At 50.9% G+C, this 17646-nt stretch overlaps 1 long non-coding RNA gene across 1 annotated transcript; it reads right to left on the reverse strand.

Moving 5' to 3' along the window:
• Positions 1-11358: 11358 nt before the first annotated feature.
• LOC131499184 (uncharacterized) lies at positions 11359-13800 on the reverse strand. Its single transcript, XR_009255760.1, has 2 exons — positions 13405-13800; positions 11359-12039 (listed from the first exon to the last, which is right to left on the reverse strand). It is a non-coding gene; the product is annotated as an uncharacterized LOC131499184 (long non-coding RNA).
• Positions 13801-17646: the final 3846 nt, after the last annotated feature.

Consider the following 17646-nt stretch of genomic DNA (forward strand, 5'->3'; position numbering starts at 1 on the left):
CTGCCCTTTGACCCTGCGGTCCCACTTCTGTAAAATGGGGACAATGAGACTCCCTATTTCAGTTAATTGTTGAAAGGCTCAAGTGAGCTAAGCCATTAAAAGCATTTAACACAGTGCCTGGCAGAAAGGGTTTAAGAAATGTTAGCTATTATTAGCAATGTATCCTGGGATATAAGCTCCCATGTGCAAAATGACGTGAGTACAGCGGATGTTCCCTGCAGCATTGTTTGCAATAGCGAAACACTGGAAACAAATGGATTGTTCCTCAAGAGAGGCAAGGAGGCGATTTCCAGGAGAGCAATGCCTTCTGCAATTGCAGGCTGAACTGGAAAAGAGCTGGAGGTCCTTGGCTGACACTGGTCACAGATGTGTTCACTTTGTGAAGTTTATGAAGTTGCATCCTTGTGATTTGGGCTCTTTTCTGTATACATGTTCTATTTCAAAGAAGAGTAAAAAAAACATAGGGGCGTCTGGGTGGCTCATTCGTTAAGCGTCCCACTCTTGGTTTCTGCTCAGGTCACAATCTCATGGTTTCGTGAGTTCGAGCCCCGCGTCGCACTCTGTGCTGACAGTGTGGAGTCTGCTTGGGATTCTCACTCTCTCTCTCTCTCTCTCTCTCTCTGCCCTTCCCCCACTCACGCTGTCCCTGTCTCTCTCAAAATAAATAAATAAAACCTTAAAAAAAAGAGTAAAACACATAAAAAGCACCCACCAGGCACTAAAGTGGGATCTCATCTAAATAAATACTACATGTATATGTACAGAAACAAGTCTAAAGGGACATTTACTCTATTGTACTCAAAGTTGTTTCTGGGTGGGGGGACTAGGAGTAATTTTTGGTTTCTTTTGTGTGTGTATCAAATTTTCTGCTTGTCTTCAATGGTATGTATTACTTTTGTAACAAGGGAAAAACACCTTCACCGTTAGGACTCTTTGTTCTAAGAGTCAAAAATCCAACTCAGTCTTATGGAAAGAAAAAAAAAATGTAATTCATTGGCCTGTGGCTGAAAATTTTGGCAATGGATTTGGTTTCAGGCTTGGAACCAAGCTCGAAAGAGGCCATGGGGAAATTGTCCCACCCATTTCTCAGCCCTCAAGCCCTCAGCCCTTGGCCAACAAGAAAGGTGAGAGCCAGGGGTGTGTATCTATAGGTCCAAGGGACCAGAGCTGCTGTATGGTGCAGAAGAGGGCCCCCCAGAGGGCTTCTCAGAGGAGGAAGCCATGAGGTGAGTCTTGAATGATGGGCAGGATTCTCACGGGCAGTTAGGGGAGAAAAGAGTTTCTCTGCAGAGCAAAAAGTGCTCCAAAGTGCTGGGTGTATTGCAGCACGAGGAGCAGTTCAGTCAGTTGGGGTATGAAGCTCATTATTAGAGATAAGAATGAAAAGCTTGGCTGAGGCTTGATAGACAGGAGCTTCAGTCCTAGGGCATTAGTCAACATTATTTAGGTTTGTACTTACAGAAGTCCCATTCAAACTATCCAAAAGTTTGGATTTCAGGCACAGCTGGTTCTAGGTGCTCAAAGTATATTTGCTATCAGGACAGAGACTCTCTGATTGTCTTTCTCTTGGCTCTAATTTGCTCTCTGTTGTCTTCATTCTCAGCGAGTGCTCCCTCACCGTAGCATCAGGCCCATATCCTACTTAGCACCTCCAGGGAAAATAATATCTTTTCCCCACCAATTCCAGAAAAAGCTCCATGATTGATGATGATGATGAGTCTACCTTGATTCCTGTGCTCATTCCTACATTAGTCACTGTGGCTGGGGGCATAGTGTCTTAAGGATTCAGATCTGGTTATGTGGCCACTCTAGGAACCAGGGGCTGATTCATACAAGTGACTCCACACCAGTCACTCGGGCACAAGGAACTGTGGTCAGATTAAGAGGGACTGCTTTCTGGGTAGACACAAGAGCAGCTGTCCAATAAAGAGACGACACCCTCCTCTACAGGCGGTGCTTCAAGTTACCCAGAAGGAAGATAAGCCGTCATTGCGTGGGGGGCACTAGAACAGTGAGTCTGGTTTTACCCTTAACGTCTCCTCATCCCCATGAGGCCAGAAGCTCCCTAAGGTTGGGTGCCCACTCTCGTCTACTGGTGTATTCTCCACGCTGCCTGGCATACCACGGATGTGTAGTACATCCGTGTTGACCGCATTTCATGGAGCCCATGTAGTGACCTGTTTGAACCAGATCTCTTTACCTTGCAAGTGACGTTCTGTTCTAGTCGCCATAAACAAAAATGGGGAATGTATTGCCTCTCATATAATTAAAAGTCTGCCGAGTATTTTGCTTCAGGTATGGCTGAATTCAGTTATTTAAAAGGATGTCATCAGTTCTCTCTCTCTCTCTGTCACCCTTCATCTTTTAAAAATACCTTTTCCAATTTGGCCTTATCTTCAGGCAGACTCTCCCATCGAGGCAGCAAACACAGCCCCAGCACCAAATACCCCTTTCCTCAATTACTCCAGCCAGAGTCCTGCCACAGACACTTATTGGCTCAGCATCGGTCACATGACCAATTCTGAACCAATCACTGTGGCCAGGGGAGGTACACTCTGATTGGCCAGCCTAGATCATGGACCTAGAGCTACAGATGGCCCGTCCCTAGAGCTGTTGTTGCAAAGAAAATAAAAGTTACTGGAATGATGGTTGCTGGCCAAACAAAACTAACGGACGTCTTACCTGCGCTGACACCGTTCCCTCGCTTTGGGAGCCAGTAGCGTTGAGCCCATAATAAACACCCTTATCAGAAGGACCCGGGGCTCCCACCTCCAGAGACTCACCCTGAGGGGGGCAAGGAGGGGAAAGAGCAGGGAAAGCGGCCATCCCTCCCCTCTGAGGCCGCCGGTGCCGAGCTTCTGGCTGAGCTTCCCTTGGAAGACTGGATCACAAAGATCTGGAAATGGATGTTTCAAATGGAAACGCAGACACACAGTTAATTACAGCGTCCTGCTCGGCGCCACCCTAATTAAGGCAGTTCTCTGATGGGGGCCAAGATTTAATACTCTCTCTTTTATAGTGCGCGGTGGCAAGTGGCGGCCCTGTCCTCTCCCCTCCCTCTGATGCAGCCTGGCTGGTTGGCCAGGGGCTGGGTGGAGAGGGCCGCCTGGCTGGCTGGCTGGCCGGCAGGCAAATGAGAAACACTATGTGTGCGCCATTGCAGGGACATAGCCGCCCTTCCAGGACAGAGGACAAGTCGGGTGCCATGTGGGAGGCAATGTGAGGGACAGAAATGTTAATCCTAACTCTCTCCTTCTGGGAGGTTTTCGAAGAGAAGTGTTAGGAACCAACTTGGCTCTGGGGCCTTCCAGGAATTGGGAAATGGCTCCCAGAAAGCACTGGTGACCTCGCTGGCTAGGAGCACAATCAGGTCCCGATGTCTGGCTTCACGACCTACCCTGATGCAAATAAAACGGGGAGGCCAGATCTATTGTCCCCCCCGCCCCCCCCCCCCCCAAAAAAAAGTAAAAACACCATAGAATTTCATTTGAAACCTATGGAATTTCTCTCTGCTATCCACAATATAGAATTGTCCAGTCCATCATTAATAGAATTCATTGGATGGCAGGACTGGCAGGGACGTAAAAATCATTTCACATTAGAGGTGAAGAAATTGAGGTCAAGATAGAAGGGATCTTCCCAAAAGCCTAGAATGTGTTCGATTGGCATAGATGGTGACTGACAACTAGATCTTACCTCAGGTGCCACTGCTGAGTGATTGGACAGCTGGAGGCTATGACGATACGATTCAGGGGCATTTACCTTGCTCTGTGGGGAATAGACTCTTGATTGATTAGTGATGCCTACCATGGGCAGCGGAGGGTGTAGAGTGGTCCATGTGCCAACTTTTTGCCATCCCAGTCTAGATGTCAGAGAGATGCTCTGAGATAGGTTCTGAAAGCAGGCAGTCTTGCAGGGTTTTGGCTGGCTAGAGAAGCCGAGCGTCAGACCACATTTGCTGAGAGAGGCGTGAAATCCACACAACTCCTGGATGAATTGCCAACAGGGTGCCATGAGGGATTTGTGGTCAGAATTGCGACAGGGGAACTTCCAAGGTTTTTCACATTAAGGAACATTCTGGTAAAGCTTGGGCTATGTCTTGGCATACCTACCTACCGCCTGGAGCTATGAATCTCCTACGCCTGTCCCTTTCTTTACGGGAATATGGGTCAGTGATCCAGGTGGTGGATCTCCAGAGCCTTGGAAAGGCAGGGTCTTGTGTAGAGACGTGCGTCGGGATGCTGGTCACGGAGTTCAGAATCTTGAATTGAAGGGCCAGGGCTGAAGGTTGGAGTGTCAGGACACCTAAGTTCTCCTCTTGCCTCTGCTGTCACAGCTGTTCTTTCTCTGCTCAGCCTCATCTACACAATGAATGAGGGCACAGTGGCCTCGCACTTGACCAAATAGTCTCCTTTTTTGGTGTGTGTGGTAAAAGGCACATAACGTAAAATGTACCATGACAACCATTAAAAAAATTGTTTTATGTTTATTTATTTTTGAGAAAGAGAGACAGAGTATCAGTGGAGGAAGGCCAGAGAGAGAGAGAGAGAGAGAGAGAGAGAGAGACAGAATCCGAAGCAGGCTCCAGGCTCTGAGCTGTCAGCACAGAGCCTGACGCGGGGCTCGAATTCTTGGATGGAGAGATCATGACCTGAGCCGAAGTCAGACTTTCAACCGATAGAGCCACCCAGGGGCGCCCATGACAGCCATTTTTAAGTGCGTAGTTCTGTGGCATTCGATACGCACACCACCATCCCCACCAACGGTCTCCAAAACTTTTTCATCTTACCTAACCGAAACTCTGTCCCGATGGAACACCAACTCCCCTTTCTCACCTTCCCCTCCTCATCTCCCGGAAACCATCATTCTTTCTGTCTCTATGAATCTGACTACTCTAAGTACCTCATATGAGTAGAAACCTAGAGTATTTGTCCTGTTGTGACTCGCTAATTTCACTTACCATAGTGCCCGTGTCTTCCAGATTCAGCCATGTTGTAGCAGGTGTCAGAATTTCTTTTCTGAGGCTGAATAATATTCCATTGTACACATATCCCCCATTTTGCTTATCCATTTGTCTGCTGAAGGACACTGGGGTTGCTTCTGCATTTTGCTATGGCAAATATTGCTGCTATGAACATGGGTGTCCAAACGTCTGTTTGAGACTCTGTGTTCACTTCTCTTGGGGAAATACCCGGAAGTAGAATTGCTGGATCCTATGGTCATTCTATGTTTCATTTTTGAGGATTTTCGTACCGTCTTGCAAAGCAGCTGCACTGTTTTTACATTGCCAACAGCAATGCGCACGGCCTCCTGTTTTACCCCATCCCTACCACACTTGTTTTACTTCTGGTTTTTTTTTTTTTTTATATTTTTGATAACAGCCATCCTAATAATATCAAGTAGCATGTCGTTGTGGTCTTGATTTGCAGTTCCCTAATGACTGGTGATGTTGAGCATCTCTTTGTGTGCTTATTGGCTATTTGCACATATTCTTTCAAGAAATTACTCAAGCCCTTAACTCATTTTTAAAGTGGATCGTTTGAAAACTTTTTTTAACGTCTATTCATTTTTGAGAGATAGAGAGAGACAGAGTGTGAGGCGGGAAGGGGCAGAGATGTGAGGGAGACACAGAATCTGAAACAGGCTCCAGGCTCTGAGCTGTCAGCACAGGGCCCGACACGGGGCTCGAACCCACGGACCGTGAGATCATGACCTGAGCCGAAGTCGGACGCTCAACCGACTGAGCCACCCAGGTGCCCCCAAAGTGGATTGTTTTAAAGAAATAAATTGGATTGTTTATTTCTAGCTTGGTTTTAATCTCCTATGAGGTCCCCAAAGGACAGGTGCTGAGGAAGGGTAATTTTTTTTCCAGCCTTACTGAGGTATAATTGACAGCAAATGTAAGATATTTAAAGTGTACGACATGATGATTTGATATGTGTGTACTGTGAAAAGATCCCCACCATCAAGTTAATTCATAGGTCCATCACCTCACATGGTCACCTGTGCATGTGTGTGTCTGTGCGTGTGTGTATGAGAATGGTTAAGATCTCCTTTCTTAGCAAATTTCAGATCTATTGCACAGTTTGATCAACTAGAACCACCATGCTATACATTAGATCCTCGGAACTTACTCATCTTAACAACCAAAAGTTTATGCCTTCTCACTAACATTCATGTTTTCTCTATCCATTTGCCTGTTGACTGATGCCTATGTTACCTCCGTGTCTCGGCTACTGTGAATCACGCTTTAGTGAACATGGGAGTGCAGATATCCCTTCAAGATAGTGATTTCATTTCCTTTGGGTAGGTACACAGAAGTGGGATTGCTGGATTATAGGGTAGTTCTATTTTTCATTGCTTGAGGAACCTCCGTACTGTTTTCCATAGCGGCTGCGCCATTCACATTCCCACCCACAGTGCACAAGGCTTCGGAAGGGTAATCTTTGACGGAAGAAGGAATGTAGATAAAAAGGCTCAAGGCTGAAACGCATCCCCCCACCCCCCACCCCTTATCCTCAGTTTTGCTTTCTGCGGTATCAGTTACTCGCGGTCAACCACGTTCTGCAAGCAAATGGTCCTCCTCCTGACATGTCACAGGAAGGTCGATAGTTAGCCTAACACTAGCTCACAATGCCTACATCAGTCACCTCACTTCTCCTCATCAGTAGGCATTTTATCATCTCACATTATCACAGGAAGGGTGAGAACCCAGCACAATAGATATTTTGAGAGAGACAGAGAGAGAGAGAGAGCAATTTCACATAACTTTTATTACAGTAAACTGTTATAATTGTTCTATTTGATCATTAGTTATGGTTGCTAATCTCTTACTGTGCCTAACTTCTATTTTTTTTAATGTTTATTTATTTTTGAGGGAGAGAGAGAGAGAGAGATAGAGAGAGAGACAGAGAGCATGAGGGGCAGAGAGAGAGGGAGACACAGAATCGGAAGCAGGCTCCAGGCTTCAAGCTGGCAGCACAGAGCCCGACATGGGGCTCGAACTCACAAGCTGTGAGATCATGACCTGAGCCGAAGTCAGACACCCAACCGAGCCACCCCGGTGCCCCTTACTGTGCCTAATTTCTAAATTAAACTTTATCGTAGGTATGTACGTGTAGGAGAAAACAGAATACGAAGGGTTCGGTATCTCCACGGTTCCAGGCGTCCACGGGGGGTCTTGGAACATCTTCCCCGTGGATAAGGGGCGACTCTTGTACTGAGTCTGGTTTCCCTCTTCATCTGGGTTCTTTCTCCAGTGCTCTCTTCACTGTGGCTGCCGCGGTGGTGGCTTCCTCCCTGGCTTTCCAGTGGTCTCCTCTCCCACCCAACCCCAGTTGCTTCAGGGCCGCCTCAGGGGTCGCCAAGATAGACGGAGCCGCACTTGGCGAAGGAAAAACTTCGCGGCACACTCTGCAGAGTGAGTCTCTTTCCCCAACTGTCCAACTTAAATCCGGGGCCTGGCTCTCGCTGGACTCCTCTAGAAGCGGGAGGTGGAGACTCAGGCCCCCCCGCTTTCTGCACGAGGCTGCTGTGGCCACAAGAGATAGAGCCCCTCAAGTGACCTCAATAAAATCTCGTGACGCTCTAAGAATAGGAACGGTAGCTGGTCCGCTGAGTGCCTTGGGACGGGAAGGGCATTCAGGGTGCCAGGTGGCTGTCCCATAGGGCTGTCTGTCTGTCCCCTCGGCATGGGGCCCAGGCTCCTCAGCCCAGAAGAAATACCCTGAAGGCGACTCTCCTGCTCTTCGCGGACTTTCCCCTCATGACCCCCAGTCCAGAGCAGGGACTCAGATTGGCTCTGTGTACCAGGCCTCGACCAGATCCATATGACCCTGTCTGCTCTTGGCCCTGGGTCCCTTGCTCCGTCCCCAGCCGGAGTGGCCCCAGCCGCTCTGGCGCGTGGGAAGCCCCGGCCACCATCTCTTGTCATCGCATCTCTTGGCACCGCTAGCTGTCTCGGCGACCCTGGGGGCAAAGCTCAGGCTGTGGCATGGCCTCCTCTGTACTTGCCCAGGTGGGGAAGGGAGCAGCTCCCGTGCGGATCCAACGGTGCCCACGGAGGCGCTGGCAGCTGCCTGGAGGGGCCGAGTGGCACACGGAAGAGGGAAACCTGGACGAGTGAGAGTCAGGAGGCAGAAGTTTCCCACTGTTCTCGCTTCCACAGACTTTTCTGAGATGGGTCTTCTTCCACGGGTCCTCTGTGAAGATGTCACTCCACTGGATTTTTCAGGAAGCCGGGACCAGCTAGGTCACGCTCACGTTTGAATTTTGCTTTCCGTCTGCCCCTCTGGGTTCCCTTCCCTCTGCGGGAAGTTTACTGGGCGTGCCCTCGGGGTCCCGGCCTGTGGACCAGCAGGTCGGACTCAAGGAGAAGTGGGGGGTGATGCAGTCTCAGTGGGAGATCCGAGGCTGGAGGCACCCTTCGGAGTTGTCCTGAGTCGGGGTGAGTGAGGGACAGGGCCTCTATGCCCCTCTGCTGATCGGCCAGCGATGGGGCTGCTCCCGGAAGGGCGTGTAACCAGGGGACAGGGGACTTCAGGGGAGCAATTCCTAAGAGGGCAGGCAGTTGGGGGCCACCTGCCCCCAGCACTCCCAGAGCTGGGGAGTAAGTTCTCCACTTCTGAAGGGGGATCCACTCACCCCCCTTCCCGGCTTCACTTACCCTTGCCCGTCATTCTTGCTTCCCGGGATTGTGTCTGTCAGTCACACGTTAGCAGGTAAGCTTTGACGCAGGCTCAGCTTTCTGGGGAATCTGGGTTCGGACACCCACTAGTTCACCTTTTTGGGAAATCTTTGTGTTGCGATGTACCACAGGCTATTTGCTAGTCTGTGGGATAGCTTTCCTTAGGTCAGGTGATCGACCCTCGACCAATCGTCTCTGGTCAGAGGCAGGGTGAGACAGACGTCAGCTACCTGTGCTCCAGGGACGGTGTGTCCCCTCTTCCCTCAGCAGGGGACCGTGAGGGGGATGGTCTCCAGGACTGACGCATCCACTACACCTGCGTGTCTGCTATTTAATGGGCCTTGACTGGGCAGGAGACAGGCAGTGCAGGGCAACAGACAAGGATTCTGTCCAGGGAGCTCACAGCCCAAGTGGGGTCACCCAGCTTTTCCTCTCAGAGCCCTTGGGGACGACCCCAAGCAGAGGCGGAGGCCAACACTCTTGACTGCCCTCCCCCATCAGCCGTTCCCTCCTACCCTCGCGGTCTCAGGGGGTGAACTGTGAATGTTCTAACCCCATTAGTGTGGCCCATGATTGGTTTGAGTCTGGGCATGGGACTCAGCTCAGTCTCAAAAGTTAGATCTGGAAAAGGATTTCCTCACCAATGAAATGCCGCACACCAGAGGAAATTACTCTTTTTACCGAACTGCACGTGACTGCCTGAAAACGCAAGTACATCGTGGCCGTGCGGGATGCGGTGACGGTGGCATCTTTGACGATGTCGCTGAGCCACGGAACTGACCCGCCCTGCAAATGGCTCCACTCTGGGCTTGTGGTTATACGAGGTGTCAGTATCCTTATCGGTGTAGCGACCAAGAGTGACGCCTCTGAAGCCTAGCTACCTACCACTCATTAGGTGTGTGACCCTGGGCGAGACGCTTAACCTCTCTTGCCTCAGTCTCCTCATCTGTAAAATGAGTGTAAAATAAGATCCACCTTGTAAGGCTGCTGGGAGGTGTAAATGGGTTTGCATGTGTGAAGCGATTATTATAGCATCTAGCACCCAGGAAATGGTATATTAGTGTTGATTGTTATTTAGGCCCCCTTTAAGGACAGACCTAAGTTAACAGGTAGACAGAATTGGATTAATCACAAGCCTTGGTTTATGACATGCCACTGGTATATTTATTAATATAACGAACATCCAGGAACCCGTCGCTCAACTCAAAACTCAAGAACTCGAATATTGCCCATTGCAGTTACCCCCTGGTACGTGTTTCTCTCTCGAACTAGCCCCCTGATCACCCCACCCCGGAGCCCCCCTGTTGAGTAGTGCCCTGAATTTTATATTTATTATTCCTGTGTGTGTGTGTGTGTGTGTGTGTGTGTGGTTTTGTCCGATATAAATGTACGGCCAAACAGTACGTTACTTTGTTTTGCCTGCTTTTAGGCATCATAAAAGGGTACATGCGGCATGATCTTCTGGGAATTTTTCTTTCCACGAAGATGCTTTTATTTGGGGTGTCTGCTTCTCACAGCCAAAGGAATCCAATCCCATAGCACCTTCTCGAAGGGAGAAAGAAAGGCCCACTTTCAACGGACAAGAAACAACAGTTAGATCTTCTTCTCTTCTTTCTCGATTCCTGCACTTAATTGGCCGTGGAAGTGTGCTCGCCCTCATAAGGGTCCTTCCAAAAGTGCCTTTCTTCTGAACTAGTGTGTGAGGGCATTCCTGTCCTGCGGGCCAGCCGCCCTGCTGCGCAAAGAGTCCAGGTATGAAGCCCCAGAGATGCTGCTGCTTGGAGCCCTGGTCCCCGTGTGGAGATGCTGCGGCCCCTGTGGAATTTTTCTGATGCCTTTGAATCCCCACCGGGATTCATTTTCCCTTTTCCATCCCAAATACGGTCTAGGGCGCTGGAAGGCGTGGGAGAACTAATTTGAGGCAAGCATAAACACTTCCATGCCAGTGGAACCCCGGCCAGCAGGAATTTCAAGCCATCGGAGAAGTCTGCCAGCCTCTGGCTGGACTTTGGCTGGGACCCTCTGCTGTAGCTACTTTTAGCTGGGAACATTTTTTCCCAGACTCTTGAAGGCCACACTTGAAGGATGATGATTTACTCACCAAAGACCCCAAACTGACCAGGCGCATTTCTATATCAAGTTAGCCATTTACATGCCTGCCTCCCCAGTTTCCCCATTCTGGGTGGTGGAGCCTACTTGTTAAGACCCAGAGCTCAGGAGGCAAACAAACCTGGTTCTACCCCTGGGTCTACCTACCTCTTATTGACTTTGGGCCAGTGACCTAATATGTCTGAGTCTGTTTCCTCATCTGGAAAACAGAGGTGATGATGATGATGATGATGATGATGATGATAAGATACCTACTCTAAGAGTGGTGAGAATTAAGTGAGGTAATAATGTATATGAACATACTTGCACCGAATAGTGTTTGTATCAGTCAGTCCAGGTGTAATTATGCTGCAGTAACAAACATCCCCCAAAGCTCAGTAGCTTAACACAACAGAAGTTGTTTTTTTTTTCTTTTTAATGCTTATTTATTTTTGAAAGAGAGAACATGAGCGGGGGAGGGACAGAGCCGGGGGGGACAGATGATCTGAAGTCGGCTCTGCACTGACAACAGCCCAATTCGGGGCTCAAACTCACAAACTGTGAGATCATGACCTGAGCCAAAGTTGGATGCTCAACAGACTGAGTTTATTTTTCACTCTTAAAGGTTTGCTGTAGACCTAGGCCACTCCCCAGGGCAGCTTTCCCCCATGCGTGTGATACGTGATCCAGAAGATCAAATTCTGGTTCCCCCATTTCAGCAAGAAGCCCCCATGTTCACTGTGGCAGGGGAAGAGTTTAGCTAAGGAATTGGGAAGAGCCCTTTTGCCCTCAATTAATTGCACAGAACTACTTACATGGCTTCATCTAACAACAAGGACATTGGGATATACAGTTTTCTGTATGTTTGGGGAGGAAAAGTGAACCAGGTACCGGGGAGAACTCAGTGTCTCCCACAGTGTTCAATAAACATTAGTTTCCTGCCTTTATTTTCTACCCTCAAAGAGTTTAGAACCTGTTCAAGGTGACAAGGCATAGATAGATGAAAAGATAAACATATTTTCTTAGTTCCTTAGAAGCATGAGGTCCTTTGCATTTTGTAGAAGGCTTTTCAGCCTCATTTCCATAGTCTCCCGGGGAGGATTTTTCCTGCTGGTGTATGAGAAGGAAGACGGGGAATGGCGTGTGGGAGGCCCAGGTAGGGACTGGACGGGCAAGCGTCAGAACCATCTGGTTTTGCAGAGGAAATCCAAGTGCACCAAGCCTCCCAGGAGGGCAGAACTTGAGGCTGGTAACCCAGTAGCTGTCTGTGGACAGACAGAAGGACAGACCGTGAGCCAGGCATCAAGCCAGTGCTATACGTACTGTCAGTCATGTAGTTACTATGAGTACCCCAATTTTACAGATGAGGAAACTGAGGCTCAGAGAGGTGAACCATCTTGCCAAAGACATGCAGCGATGGCACAAGGGAGGAGGGATGGGGGGGGGGATCCGGAAAGTCTCTGGGCTGAGGAGTGGGTCAGGGATGCCTGGGTCCTCCCTCACTCCTTCTGCACGGGCTCCGGCTGAGCAGGTAAGACAGGGGGCGCTGTCTGCAAATTGCCAAATGTGAAACACGCAAGAGGCTCTTTGCAAAAATCCAAAGCGCTCGCGGGAATTTTTTCACAAAAAATAAGATGAGACTTTTCAGTATAGAAGCAGCCAGCGGCTCCTTTTTGGATAGAAGGGAGTTGGGGGAGGGAGGGGGATTCTGCAGAGTGAGGGAGGGCACTCTTCTCCACGTTGGGGCCTTAAGCTGGTGGAGATCCAAATCAAAGTGTCCTTCCCTTGTAAGATGGGGACACTGAGGCTGAGAGCGGGGAAAGGTTTGTTCAGGGTCACACAACCAGGAAGTGGCAGAGGCAGGTGGGAACTCGGGTCTCCGGATGCCTGTCCCTCCCACCACCCCCTCCACGGCTGCCTCGCGGGGCAGAGCGAAATGGAGGTCAGAGGGCACAAAGTCAACACCGAGCCCTGTGTGCAAGCAGGACGTGGGACCTCTCCTCGGGCCTGGCCTATCCCCGCAAGCTTGCAACGTCCCAGAGAGGAAGGGAGCAGGGAGGTGACACCCTCATCATGCCTCAGTCCCCTAAAGTATCTCGTTTTCCATAAGGGTGATCAGCAATCTGTTGCCGTGACATTTTTTTTTTTTTTTTTTTAGGATTCTGATACGAGGGCAGAAAAATCAAGACCAGGAGGCATCAAAAGGGGATCAAACGGGAGATACCCTTATTTTTTTCTGCCTTGACCAGGGAAGCAGGCCTCCTAGCCAGCTGTGCCCCGGCCTTCCCAGACTCCCCCTCCTGACCTTAAACTACAGCTCACCCCCTAGTATGTGTGTGCCTTGCTCCCCACTCCCTGAACTTGGTTTTGCCGGGAACTGGAGTGTGGAATGTTTCAAACGTGGATGGGCTGCCTGCAGGGGGAGGCCAGGGTGGGCTTCCCATCTCTGGGGCGCAGGGGCTGAGGTTGGCCCGGGTGTGGCATGCCACGGGGGGTGTCCCATGGGGGATGGGATGTCTCTCCCCCCCCCCCCTCGCTTTGGCTTATGTTTGGCTAACGGGACGTGGCACCCAGGGATCAGTCAAGCCGTTCATTCCCTGCTTCTCTCTCTGCCAGGCCTCAGCTCCTACCTGGCGGCCTCTCCAGAGCTCACCCCTTCTGGGTTCTGGTACCTGCTCCGAATCCTAGTCCTTTCGGGCCTCCCTGGGGTAACCGCTCACCACTGGTGCTCGGTCCTCTCAGGGTGCCTCGCGGCCCACGTCCGTTCCCCTTCCCGCGTGCATGGCCCCGTCACAAAGTCCCCTCGCCGTCCCTCTGGAAGATGCCATCTGTTTGCCGCCGGGGCCTGGACTGACACAGGCAGAAGGGGTAGGACGTCCACCCCCGCGGCCCCCGTCTTTCCCGGAGGCCGCGGTTCCCAGGTCCTACCGCTCTGCCTGGCGTCCCGGCATTTCCGACAGCCCGGCCCCTCCGCGTGCCAGGCCCGCGCCGAGCTCCCGCCAGCCTTATTTATTTATTGAACAAGATGCAAGCACGGTTTCCTTTTGTGTCTAATGTGTCAGCGTTTCAGCGGATTCTGACTTCAAGGCGGGGATTTTGTTGACAATAATGAGATCACCCAGACAATTACCGTTTGATTTTTCCGTTTGCCAGAGAGGGGAAGATTAAAGAAAAGTTAAGAAGCTTTGGCTGTTTCCTGTTATCCATTTGCGGGGAGGGGTGGGGGTGGGGCGGAGGGTTGGGAAGAAGAGAAAATCTAACCGCTTAGAAATGTCCACGTCGGGAGGCACTCAGCTTCGCCCGTCGGTGAGGGCGCCCACGTGGGACGATCCGAGAGGCGCCCGAAGCTCCTCTCTTCCCAGGTTCTTCCTCACCTCAGGCCACAGGATCTGAAAGTCCACCAGCTCCAATAGCCATTCCTGCAGCTTACATCCTGGAGTGAGACACGGGGGACTGGGATTCAACACACATGTATCATCATCATTATTATTAGGGATAGAAATATTATTGTTTTGGTTCAGCCGCTAACTTGTTGGCATGGGGTTGGCTTTACTCCTCCGGCCTCAGTTCCCCCTGTGAGGGATGAATGAGAGGATCCAGACCCCCTTTGGCCCTGACTTCCACCGCCCGGTGCTTCCCCCTGATTTGGGTGGCCAGATTTTTCGGATGGGGAGACCCTGGGAAGAGCGTGCATGGGTGCTGAAGGAGAGGAGGGTGCTGAAGGCACAAGTAGGGACTGGAAGCTTCTTGGCTCCCGTCCTGCGTTCCTAATGAGACCTCAGCCCCAGGAGGATAGGCTTCGGCTGGGGGCATTCAGAGTGTGTCCCATGGAGTTCCTGGGGGAACAACGGTGCCAGGTAACTTAGGCAAGCTGGAGAATCTTCTCCCTCCTTCCATTCCCCATGTGGGGTTCCTAGTGGGGCCCCTCCTGTGAACCAACCTCGCTGGCAGACATCATCTGGCTTCTATGCTCAGAAAGACCATCTAGAAAATGACTCTACCTCTGGGAATGTTCTCACGGCCTCTTCTACACCTTACACCTCTTTCTAGAGCATCACAGAGGCTGTCACCCCCAGTGGGTTCTGCCTTTCCCTCAACCTATCACCTTCCCTCTCCCTCCCTTCCAGCTCTCTGCCCCCTCCTGTGCGTGAACGTGTCACCGTTTGCTCCTGCCTGGTTGTCACTCTATTGGTCTGTCCAGGTGCTGGCACTTTCAAACAACCTGCTAGGTACAGTATGTTGGAAGGTGATCGCTGGGACAACACAGTTTGTCACCGAAAAGAGAAAAAAAAGACGAGAGAAAAATCATAGCGGGGTGAAGGGACTCAGAAACTTTACGCAGAAAGAATGCTAGACAAATGGGAGGACCGAGGCCCAAAGAAAGGGGTGGCTCCACGCTGTAGTGCTTCCTCTAAGGCTTGCGTCCCCCACGGCAAGATAAAGCAAGCGGAGGCAGTTTACTGACTTTTGTTTTGGTTTTTTTCTTTTTGAAGTAGGGTTCACTCCCAGTGCGGAGCCCAGTGCAGGGCTTGAACTCGTGACCCTGAGATCAAGGCCTGAGCTGAGATCAAGAGTTGGACACTTAATCGACTGAGACACCCGGGCGCCCCTGAGTTTTTCATAAAGCTTTTTCTTCTGAGAGTTAGTCCTTCCCACTTTTGCTGTTTAAATATCCACTCTTTTATGACGTTGTGGTGATAACGCATAGTTGCTGATTTTCTTTTTAAATATCCTTTTGCGTGGGGGCACCTGGGTGGCTCAGTCAGTTAAGCATCTGACTCTTGATTTTGGCTCAGGTCATGATCTCACGGTTCGTGGGATTGATTGCCGTGTCGGGCTCTGGGCTCACAGAGCAGAGCCTGCTTGGGATTCTCTCTCTCCCTCTCTCTCTCTCTGCCCCTCCCCTGCTTATGCACGGTCGTCTCTCTCTCTCTCTCTCTCTCTCTCAAAATACCTAAATAAACATTAAAAAAATCCTTGCTTGGCATAAGACACAAATTTTAAAAATTGGCAGTATCAAATTGATAAGCCAGAGTTGGGTGAAATTTGACTGTTGCATGATGGCCAATGTCTGGGAACGTGTGCCTCCTAGCATCAGGAGAAGGCACAGGCCAGTGTTTGTTAAACTCCTCTCCTGGTGGGGAGCTCCCTACCTCCCCTGGGAGGTGGTTCTGAGGAGCACAGACTTAGGGAAGCCAAGGCTCACAGCACCCCACTGGCCCGGGCCTGAGCCCCATGGTGGGAGGGAGGTCACAGTCAGGCCCCTGCCACATTGGTTCCTGAGGCCTTATGTTGCTGTGGGCCAGAAAACGCAGGACAAGATTTCTCCTGCCCAATCAGTGATTATGGGTGATGTTTCACTTTCTTTACTGTTTACACTTTTGTCTGAATTTTTACAGGCAGCAGAATAACTTTTATAGCCACCTCCAATAAATCTACATTGGAGAAATACAAGCCCGCAAACCTTTGTCCTCCATTTTCTTTCTTTTTTTTTTTTTTAATTTTTTGTAATGTTTTTATTTATTTTTGAGACAGAGACAGAGCACGAGCAGGGGAGGGGCAGAGAGAGGGGGAGACACAGAATCCGAAACAGGCTCCAGGCTCGGAGCTGTCAGCCCAGAGTCCGACGTGAGGCTTGAACTCACAGACCGTGAGATCATGACCTGAGCTGAAGTCGGACGCTTAACTGACTGAGCCACCCAGGCGCCCCGTCCTCCATTTTCTTAAAGTTTATTTATTTATTTTGAGAGAGAGCGAGCGAGCAAGCATGCGTGAGGGAAGGGCAGAGAGAGAGAGGGAAAAGGAATCTCAAGCAGGCCCCGCTCAGCGCAGAGCCGGACTCGGGGCTCGAACTCATGAACCATGAGATCATGAACTGAGTCAAGATCAAGAGTTGGACGCTTAACCGACTGGGCTACCCAGGCACCCTTGTCGTCCAATTTTAAAGTCATAATTGCTCATGGCACTAAATTGGAACACCCAGGGAAGGACAATGAGAATGTCTGCCTCCCAAGAGAGAGTGATGGCCAGCATTTTGGGTCCTTCCTTTCCAACCTAGGACCACGCAGAAACAGAGGACACAATTGGCTGTTCCCTCTTGGGGTTCCTCTCTCTTCCACACTACCCACCCGTTCCCTCTAACCTCCCCAGACGCTGATGCCAGCCCAGTAGGAGCTCCCCTGATAAATGTTTGTGGAGCTGAATGAAAAGGCAGCGGAGAAGAGCCAGCCCCTGAGAGGTGGGCCTCCACTCCCAGGCCCCCCGGAGAGCTCTTTCGGCCAGACTTTGACAGGCAGGGGTTTGTTTCTTCATGTTGGTTAGCTCAGAACGGAGTTAAGACTCCTAATCATCTCAAATGACCTGAAATGGTTTCCCAAGCAACCTGGGTAGACCCTGGGGGGTCCAGAGGGCACGCAGGGGCCCTGGGCCTCTGAGGCTGGAGGCCTGCCCGCCCCTGCTCTGCCTGACACAGATTCCAGAAGGGCAGCAGATGCCTGATACCGAAAGCCTGGGGAGAGTGAGGGTGTGTGTGCCGGGGTGTGTGGAGCAGGGGGGGGACTGGGAGGGGAGCAGGGGTCTTGCTTGGGCCTGGGGCATTGTCTCCAGGGGCAGGGAGAGGAAGTGGCCTGGGGGCATCGCTGGGGACAGCCATGAGTGAGAAGAATGGGGTCATTCTTCCAGAAAGCTGAGCGCTCAGAGCTGGGGTAACTCCCAGGGGCAGGGGGTCCTGGCTGCTGTTTGCCCAGGGCAGGACGGTCTGGGGATCAGTGCCAAAGCATGGCTGGAGGGTTCCCCGTGGGAGTGGCTAGTCCCAAAGGGGAGGGAGAGCTGGTGCTGGCCCACCATGCAGTCCTGGGATCTGGGGCTTTAGG

The sequence above is a fragment of the Neofelis nebulosa genome, chromosome 17 (assembly GCF_028018385.1).
Source record: "Neofelis nebulosa isolate mNeoNeb1 chromosome 17, mNeoNeb1.pri, whole genome shotgun sequence".
Taxonomy (NCBI): domain Eukaryota; kingdom Metazoa; phylum Chordata; class Mammalia; order Carnivora; family Felidae; genus Neofelis; species Neofelis nebulosa.